The sequence below is a fragment of the Myotis yumanensis genome, unplaced genomic scaffold (assembly GCF_028538775.1).
Source record: "Myotis yumanensis isolate MYYU_CA2020_CCGP unplaced genomic scaffold, mMyoYum1.0.hap1 SCAF_6, whole genome shotgun sequence".
Lineage (NCBI taxonomy): Eukaryota > Metazoa > Chordata > Mammalia > Chiroptera > Vespertilionidae > Myotis > Myotis yumanensis.
In genome coordinates, this window is record NW_027223757.1 from 62,469,658 (window position 1) to 62,477,162 (window position 7,505).

Genomic DNA, 7,505 nt, shown 5'->3' on the forward strand with positions numbered 1-7,505 from the left:
ACACAAAAACAACAACTGTGGTACATCTATAGAATGAAATACTACGCTGCTGTAAAAAAGAAGGAATTCTTACCATTTTCAATAGCATGGATGGACCTAGAGAGCATTATGCTAAGCAAAGTAAGCCAGTCAGAGAAATATAGTAAATATCACATGATCTCACTCATTTAAGGAATATAATGAACAACATAAACTGGTGAACAAAAGCAGGTCTAGAGCCCTGACCGGTTTGGCTCAGTGGATAGAGCGTCAGCCTGCGGACTCAAGTATCAATATATTAATGTATTATTATTCAATGTGTAAATCCTAGAACTTAAAAATGAAATAATAAAATTAAGGCTCATTACATGGTTTTAAAAAAGATTAGACCTTTACATAGAGAAGAAATTTTATATTAACCCTAGAGGCCTGGTGCATGAATTTGTGCACCAGTGTGGTCCCTCAGCCTGGCCCTGTGGGCTGAAACTGGCTATCCGACATCCCCCAGAGGGGTCCCAGATTGCAAAAAGGTGCAAGCCAGGCCAAGGGACCCCACAGGTGCATGATCAGGGCCAAGGAGGGACATGGGAGGTTGGCCAGCTGGGAAGGGACTGTGGGAGGGCTCCAGGGAGTATCTGACTTGTCTTGCTCAGTCTTGATTGGCCAGACCCCAGCAACAAGCTAACCTACAGGTCAAAGCATCTGCCCCTTGGTGGTCAGTGCATGTCGTAGTGAGCAGTTGAGCGGCCTTAGCATATCATTAGCATAGTATGCTTTGATTGGTTGAATGGCCGACTGGACGACTGGATACTTAGCATATTAGGCTTTTATTATATAGGTTTTTAGAAAGAAGCAGCAAATTAAATACAAAGAAAGCAGGAGGTAGAAAATTATTTCTTTAAAAATAAGCACCAAAATTAATGAAATAGAAGAGAAATGTACATAAAAAGAATAAACAAAAAATAAATAAAATCGGTTTGTTGGTAAACAATAAAACTACTAACCGCTGTTAAAAACTTATCATATAAAACACAAGTGGCTTGGCTGGTGTGGCTCAGCAGTGGAGTGTTGACCCAGGAACCAAAAGGTTGCCTCTCCTACTACTGAGGACGCAGCAAGAAGTCACCTACTATGAACCAGGAAGATGGCCCTCATACAATTACTCTAGTACCTTGATCTTGGACTTCCCGGCTTCCAGAACTGTGAGAAAAAACTTGCTGTTGTTTATAAGGTTCCCAATGTGTATGTTTTTGTTATAGCAGCCCAAACAAACTAAGATAGGCCTCATGTGCAGAATATCTAAAACTTTTTACAAATCAATAAGAAAAAACATAGACAACTAATTTCAAAAATGAGGAAGAGACATGAAAAGAAACTTCATGAAAGAGAATATTAAAATGGCCAATAAACATATTGGCCCCATTAATCATTAAATAAATGTAAATTACTACAATAATAGGATTCTACCAAACATCTACAAAAGGGCCTAAAATAAAAAAGATTAACATCAAGCACCAATGATGATGTGAAGCAATGGAACATTTGTACACTCCTGGCAGATGTATAAATTGGTACCACAGACACCTTTTGTAAGAGGAAAGACTGGAGTTTTTAAAAATATGGTATATTCATATAATGGAATGTTATAGACCAATAAAATCAATACTATTCCAGCAACATGGCTTAATTTCTCAAATATTATGTTAAACAAAAATCAAACACAGAAGTATATATAAGATGATTTCATTGTTAAAGCTCTTAAATAGGAAAAACTAGCCTCTGGTTTGGCTTCAATGGTATTAAGAAGTGAAATCATATTGCCTCTGGAAAAAAGAGATCCTATGAGGCAGCATAAGGGGGTCCTCTGAGACACTGGGCATTTATTATGTATCTGTCTGGGAAGAGGTGATCTGGATGTGTTCATGTGTAAAAATGCATTGAGCTGTCCTCTTATGAGTTGTTTACTTTTCTATGTGTGGTTTCTACTTTCATTTAAATGTTTATTTAAGAAAAATTTAAAAAAAAAAACTTATTAATTATTATTTTACTTAACGTTAGAGAAATCTTACCGGGACAAATATTAAATTTTGCTCAGATCTTTTGGTGCTTTTTTTCATCTATTAATCTCTAATACATGTAATTTAATTTGCTTAAGTAAAAATTATAGTCCTGTGTAACTATCTATCATATATATTATATTATATATTTGCAGATGTATCTTTCTATTAGTGTATATAGCACAGAAAGTTAAATTGGAAGAAGAGAAAATAACACTGTTTATTGCTCAGCTGTTTGTTAGTTTTGCTCAATATTATTTTTAGTTTTATGTTGAGCACTATAATTTTTAATAAAAATAATAAAAAGTTTGTACTCAAAAGATACAATTCCAAGTATTATTAATCATGCCTTTTAAATATATTAAATATATTATTGATCCAAATTAAAATTATTCACATTTATAATTCACGGCCTGTCAATTTCTTTCTTTCTTTTTAAGACATATTTTTGTTGATTTCAGAGAGGAAGGAAGAGAAAGAGAGAGATAGAAACATCAATAATGAGAGAGAATCATTGAGCAGCTACCTCCTTCACATCCCCTACTGGGGATGGAGCCCACAACCTCAACATGTGCCCTGTCTGGCAATTGAACCATGACCTCCTGGTTCATGGGTCGACGCTCAACCACTGAACAACACCAGCCCAGCAATTTTTTTCTTCTTTCTTGATCTCACCATCCAAGGTAATTATGTATTAAAATAACTTCAAAAGAAGGTTCAAATATTCTTATTTTCTTATTCAATTTTACTTTTAATGTTATTTCTTACTACTCACTACTACTCTTTTTAAAAAAATTTTGCTGATTTTCAAATTTGCATGGCTGGTTATTTAGGAATAATTGAAAGAATGATGGTTTTATGTATGATCATTCATGTTTCCTCAAGGAAGGAACCAAAATTAAGATATACTTGCATCTCTATAACACAAAATAAACAATCAAATAAAAATTCACATATACTTTATACCTTTACATTGATTTGTGCTGCTTGCTACCAATTCATCAGTTATGGCTGGAGTTGCCCAATCCTCAAGTTCACTCTGGGAAGTTCACCATCCTAGCATGCTATGCCTGCCACAGACCTCCATGATTCAGTTGATCCTTTACTAAGTTGCATATTTTACTGATTTCAAAGTTAGTACAAACTTCCTGTTTTTAGCTACTGAGCCACAGTCCCAATTGAAACCATAAATTTATAAAAACTACAGCTTTAAACTATCAGTGAACAACATCCCTAAATCACATGCAGAAAGTACTAGAATTTTTATTTATATCTATCTCATCAGCCTTAAGCATGCTTTAAACATGCCGATGAGGAAAACTGTGGCTGGACATTGCATCAATTTGTAGAAAAAAAAATATGTTCATGTAATCAAAAGTAAAAAGAAAAAATTTGATTTATTGAGTAACAAGCTTGTTTTTCAGTAACGTGGCTGTTTACTCCTCTCTGAACTCACACTCATAGCTATTGTCTGCTCTCATGGGAAAGCCCTTTTCATGGAGTTCTGATACTTTAAGGGTGATCTTTTATTAATGCAATGGTAGATGGGTTTAACAATGGTAAACAATTATAAACAAGTTGACTGCTGGGCTAAAGCTATAAGTAGGTTCCCCACTAACAAAATAGTAAATCTTCTAATTGCTCATTGAACATAAAATTTATTTACCTGGACATTTACAAATAAAGGTGAGATTGATCAATATGAACTAGTTGAATTCTACTGATTCTCCTTCTGTGCTCATAGGACTTCTGAATGAAGTTAATGTAACATTTTAAATGAATGAAAACTTAGAACTTATTTTTCTAAACTTTTGTGTGTCCTGAATAGAATTACACTTTCCTGAGGAATATAAGTACCACAATTTGAGAAGTATAGATCCAACAAAAGGGGTCAAACAAAACCATTCAGCTAGCTTTCCATGGAATGGGCTAAAACCATTTTTCCTTTTTGAGACTCAAGCATTATCTAGTTCATTTCACTGGGGGATTTGTGCTCCAAACACTTGATGATTATATGGCGTGCAGAATGGCTTGGGTACTTGTTTTAGAAATAAAAAGGCAACAAGATTCATGCACCCAGAGTCACTGAGCTTCTTCACCTCTAATATGAAAAACAACCTATAGTGTTTGAGTACAAAGAGAGACTATGTATTAGTATTTTGGATGAACTAAATCATTACATGGGTAAATAAAAATATTCCTAGTTTAGATGCACCTTGCCTCTGTATCTACTACTACCCCTAACAGCAGTAACTTGCAACTAAAGTGGTTTGCTTTGTCAGAAACCACACACACACACACACACACACACACACACACACACACACGCATATATGCACACACTTTACCTGGCTACTCGATACTGATCTTTCAGGTCTCAGTTTGAATGTCTGATCTCAGACCAGATTATTCCCCCTTGATTGTATGTCCTTATAGGATTCTGACCATCTCCACAGTCACCTGAAATTTAATAGAGCCCACAACTGTCGGCACCTTGTGCTCTAACTTTTGTGTAGTGCGTCATCATTTTAAAAATACTTTCATATTCATTTTTCTTCTATTCATGGAAACAGCCCTTCACATTACTTGGAGGCAGCATCACATGCTTGGGTTCTGAAATCAGATGGCCTGGCTGGCCACGCCAACTCTGCCGCTTTCTTCTTCAGAGAGACTCACTGGTTTTGCAATAATCATAAATAATTTAAAAATTAGCATTTTATTCCAAGAAATTGTGTAGGAAATTCTAATGCAGGTAAGTTCTGCCTGAAGACATTCTTTCTCTTTTCTAAATGTTGGCTGTTTTTAAATTTATGTTCAAGAGAAAACATTTTGTAGAGTCCTAATTTTAGTCAAATGTATTTGTACTTCCTACAGATGACGTGCTGTACCAATTGAAACCAAAACAGGAAAAAGAAACAAAGATTATGACATTTAACATTGAATGTCATGCTCTCTCATCATTATCAAACAGAGCCTCTTTTTGTTAATTTCTGTAATCAAAAATCATGCCTTTGTCTCTTTATTCAATGACTTTAGGCTTATATTATTGGTCTGTGCAGTTCCTTCCTGAACATTTGTTCTTTTTTCAATTTGCAATTTATTCTTTATTTACAAATTATCTTACTCTTATTTTTTTTAAAAACCTATGTGTTCACTTTTATTAACTGACATTGACATTTGATAACAATTATCCAATAAACAACCTAAAATAACTAAGAATTTCCCACCCTGACACTACTACTTTTAAGAATATTTTTCCTCGCCGAAACCGGTTTGGCTCAGTGGATAGAGCGTCGGCCTGCGGACTGAAGGGTCCCGGGTTCGATTCCGGTCAAGGGCATGTACGTGAGTTGCGGGCACATCCCCAGTGGAGATGTGCAGGAGGCAGCTGATCGATGTTTCTCTCTCATCGATGTTTCTAACTCTCTATCTCTCTCCCTTCCTCTCTGTAAAAAATCAATAAAATATATTAAAAAAAAAAAAAAAAAAAAAAAAAAAAAAAAAAAAGAATATTTTTCCTCACACACAAGAGCATGAAATGGCACCCCTAACTAACTTGTTTGTGAATTCCTTGGCTTCTGTTTCAATAAAGATTGCAGAAGCACAGGACTGTGACCTTCATCTTGTGAGAAGACTCTCTCCTTTGCTTGCAGTGAAGAAGCAAGTGGCCATGTTGAAAAACCCATGCAGCAAGGAACTGAGGACCTCTGGGCACTGGGGGTGGCCTCCAGAGCAACAGACAAGAAACCAGAGCCGAAGCTGAGTTCTGCAAACTCTCTGCATCCTTGATAAGGACCAGCTAAGTTTTAACTGGACTCCTGATCCATAGAATCTATAAAATAATAAATGTGTTTTAAGAAAAAAAACAACTTGCTGAATAAGCTGAAGAATTCCAGAGACTTTACAGGAATCTCCCAAGTTCTTCACCCATGGAATTATTGTAATATTTATTACCTAAGTACAAGTGTACATGTCAACTGTGACTGTCAAATTACATGCTTTTCTTAAGTGATTTGCCAGTGTGTGTCTTTATTTCTCAGTGGTATCCAGGATCCTAGGTTTAGAGCTTAAATACAGTCAATCTTCATTATTCATACATTTTGTATTTTCCAATTTGCCTACTTACTATAATTTATTTGTAACCCCAAAATCAATACTCACAGCAGTTTCATGGTCATTCACAGACATGTGCAGAGCAGCAAAAACATTTTTAGTCACGCAGCACAGACTTTATCAGCTGAGGTCAAACAAGGCAACCCCCTGCCTTCTTATTTCAATTCTTACGCTATAAAAAAGTATGTCCTTTTCAGTCTACTTAGAGTCACACTTTTCATCTTTTGGGAGGTTTTTGGTTTGTAATTTTGCTGTTTAAAATGACCCCCAAGCAAGTTTCTGAAGCTGTTAGTGTTCCTAAGCACAAGAAGGTTGTAATGCATCTTAAGGAAAAAACACACATATTAGATAAGATTTATTTAGATGTGAGTTATAGTGCCATGGGCTATAGTAATGAATCAACAATATATATTACATAAGATGTCACATAAAATAAGATTAGGTATTGATTAGTTGACAAAAATGTTTTAATGACAGGCTCACAGGAACTTAACCCTGTATTTCCCTTGAGAACAACTAACTTAGTATTCAAAGAAACTTTACAGAAGATAACTACTGTGAGTAATGAAAAGCGATTGTACTTCGTTGTTGACTCTAAATCTTTAAAATCAGAATCTCCTTGAATATAAGTTTAACTAAAATGCCTGTCAATATATTAACTTAGAGAACTTAATGAATTTTTATAAGTAAAATCAAATAGTTTCACTAATGAATCAAGCTAGTTATGAGTCTATAGTTGTTATATGTCAAACTGATGTCTAAATATCCAGTGTATTATGCCAACTCTGTATTTGCAAAAAAGTATCCAATGCTTCAAATGAGCTATTTACCATCAAAGATACTGAACTTAATTAATATCTCACATTTTAATTAGTTTTCTTGGTGTGATCCAGGTAGAGTTTTGGTGTTTTTTTGTTGTTGTTTGTTTTTGTTTTTGTCTGAAATTAAAGCCTTTTATTTTATTTTTTATTTTTTTAAAATTTAGTTTTATTGCTTAAAGTATTACAAAGAATATTACATATGTCTACTTTTTTTTCCCGCCTCCCCTACCCCCCAGTGTCTTGTGTCCATTGGTTATGCTTATATGCATGCATACAAGTCCTTCGGTTGATCTCTTAACCCCCTCCCCCAACCCTCCCAGGGCTTCCTGCTGTAGTTTGACAGCTGTACAGCATTGCACTAAAAGGTCCTTTCACAAAGTTCCATTCACAAGTCCTAGAACTGAGACTGTGTCTGAAAATTGTATATATATATATATTGCATTAATAAAAATATTTTTAAAATATAAATTTAAATATATGAAAAATGATCCATAGTTGTCTAGATTATGCCTGTAGTCAGCAGGTTAAACAGCAG